The following is a 2,500-nucleotide window of genomic DNA, read 5'->3' as shown; positions in this document are numbered from 1 at the left end:
TTATGATAATAATAATCAGTTCTTTTATTAGCCACAAGGGCTCACATAAAACAACATTAAATGACATGACACAAACTTGAAAGACAACACAAGACGAGACAAAGGGTTTTACAGCATGTAATCAATATACAGCAATAAAAAAATTAAACACAGTAAAACTCCCAAGAGAGGAGGCGCTTTAAGGCCTGAAATTTGGGGGGAGGGGACTTGGCGATTATAATAATAATAATGATAATAATAATAACAATAATAATGATAATGATGCAGTACCAGGCAGTGGCTCTCATGGCTTCTGATCTTAACTGATTGGAAGTGTTATCATGTACATTGTTTCGTCTTGGTATAAAAGATGGGCTACAGCAAATATTCTGCTCAATACCACAGATTTGCTTGTCAGTTGTTTGACCTTAACCAGTTGAGCATGTCCCTTCGTGGCTGACAATATGTGCATCTCTGATCACGAGCAGAAGTAGTGGGGGAGCATCATAGTTCTGTATTAAGAGGGATTCTTTGGGATTTGAATAATTCACCCCTGGAAACATGGGTGTTTCATTCATCATCCTTAAACAACTTTTATTCAGGGACCTTTTGAGCGGAATGGGCTACTCGACCTGAAGAAAATTCTTACTGCGTCCCACCTGCAAAGTCATGTGCTGTTTCTCTTGCAATGAGACCACCGTTTCGCCCACATGTGGTTGTGATGCATGTGCCTGGTGTACCCTTATCGGTCGGGTAGTCACGATAAGTATATTGGACTTCGTATATTTCTACCCCTGCGTCATTTTGGTGTCGTGTGTTGCTCTCTAACCTAGTAGTAGTAGTAGTAGTAGTAGTAGTAGTAGTAGTAGTAGTAGTAGCAGCAGCAGCAGCAGCAGTAGTAGTAGTAGTAGTTGTAGTAGTAGTAGTAGTAGAGAGGAAGAGGAGGTGACCTATATTGTAGATATTTGCTAAAGAAGCATAATAATACTACTGCTGAATATCAGAATCATGCCCCTTTCATTCCAGATTGAATCGAATTTTAATTAACTGAAATTTCAAAATTTCTTCTGTCTCAATTTTAAGCAGAATCATTCATTCATAGTTTGCTCATTATCGTTAACCTGTGTGAAATTACGACCTTTTCATGCAGCAAGCGTCCCTTTATTACTACGAAACCACTTATTCTTTTACGTTATTATACCTTCAGTGTACGTTTACGAGTATCTCATATTTATCGCCATTTTAAGAAAATATAAAAATAGTAAAATTGAGCTAGAACAACCGGCGTAATTTTCATATATACATACACAAATATATTATGCATACATATTGGCTTGTGGAGGCGCGTGGCTTAGTGGTTAGAGTGTCAGCATCCTGATCGTATGACTGTGGTTTCGATTCCTGAACCGAGCGACGTGGTGTGTTCTTGAGCAAAATACTTCCTTCCACGTTGCTCCAGTCCACTCAGCTGGCAAAAATGAGTAACGCTGCGATGGAATGGCGTCCCGTCCAGCTGGGGAACACATACGTCATAGAAACCGGGAAACTAGGCTTTGAAAGGGCGCATTATTTATTATATATTGGTTTAAATTTCGGGTGGTGGTGGTAGCGGTGGCGGTGGCGGTGGCGGTGGCGGTGGCGGTGGCGTGGCGGTGGCGGTGGCGGTGGCGGTGAGGGTTAAGTCGATTACATCGACCACAGCACTCAACTTGTACTTATGCTATTGACTCCTAAATGATGAAAGGCAAAGTCGACCTCGACGGAATTTGAACTCAGAACGTAAGCACAGAAGAAATGTTGCTAAGCATCCTGTCCGGTGTGTTCGCCGCCTTGTATTATACATACATAATATATTACATACATGAGTTTGTGCGGTATATTCATATATATATATATTATATTATAATATATTATATATATATATGTATAAATAATAATATATAATATTGGATCTTTATTTCTACCCCTGCCTCACTTTGATGTCGCGTGTTGGTCTCTAATTCAATAGTAGTAGTAGTAGTAGTAGTAGTGATAGATCGTTAGCTCCTACACGCATTTTTTTCTCTCCTTGTTTTTTTCTGTGTACTTTCTGTCGAAGAGCGTAGGCTCGAAACGTAAAAGACTTTTTCTATTCCTGAGCGCCATACTAATACATTGTTTGGTTTGTACTCCACCTGCCTTGTCTGTTGTTTATTTTCGGAAACTTTCCCTTGATATTAATATATATAATATATATATATATATATAATATATATATAATTATATATATCTTATATATATATATATATATAATACAAAATGGGACAAAACGCAAAACATCCGGACAGTTAGGTGATACAAAAATGGACAACAAAACATCCAGATAGACGATACAAAGAAATATATATATACACACACACACAAAGACACACACACACGCACGTATATATACATAGATATAGTCAATCACAAAATGAACCAGCAAGAAAAAACAACACGAGGACGTGGAATAAGTACAGTGCTATCGGACGCTCAGGAAAGG

General features: G+C 38.4%; 1 protein-coding gene across 2 annotated transcripts in view; it reads left to right on the top strand.

Moving 5' to 3' along the window:
* The window catches only part of LOC115232308 (vacuolar protein-sorting-associated protein 36), a 24,710-nt gene that overhangs the window by 322 nt on the left and 21,888 nt on the right, over positions 1–2,500 (top strand). The window lies entirely within an intron of this gene.

This window comes from Octopus sinensis, unplaced genomic scaffold, assembly GCF_006345805.1.
Source record: "Octopus sinensis unplaced genomic scaffold, ASM634580v1 Contig20296, whole genome shotgun sequence".
In the NCBI taxonomy this organism is placed as follows: domain Eukaryota; kingdom Metazoa; phylum Mollusca; class Cephalopoda; order Octopoda; family Octopodidae; genus Octopus; species Octopus sinensis.
Note: the sequence above shows the minus strand (reverse complement) of the source record. Positions and strands in the feature narration are given on the sequence as shown.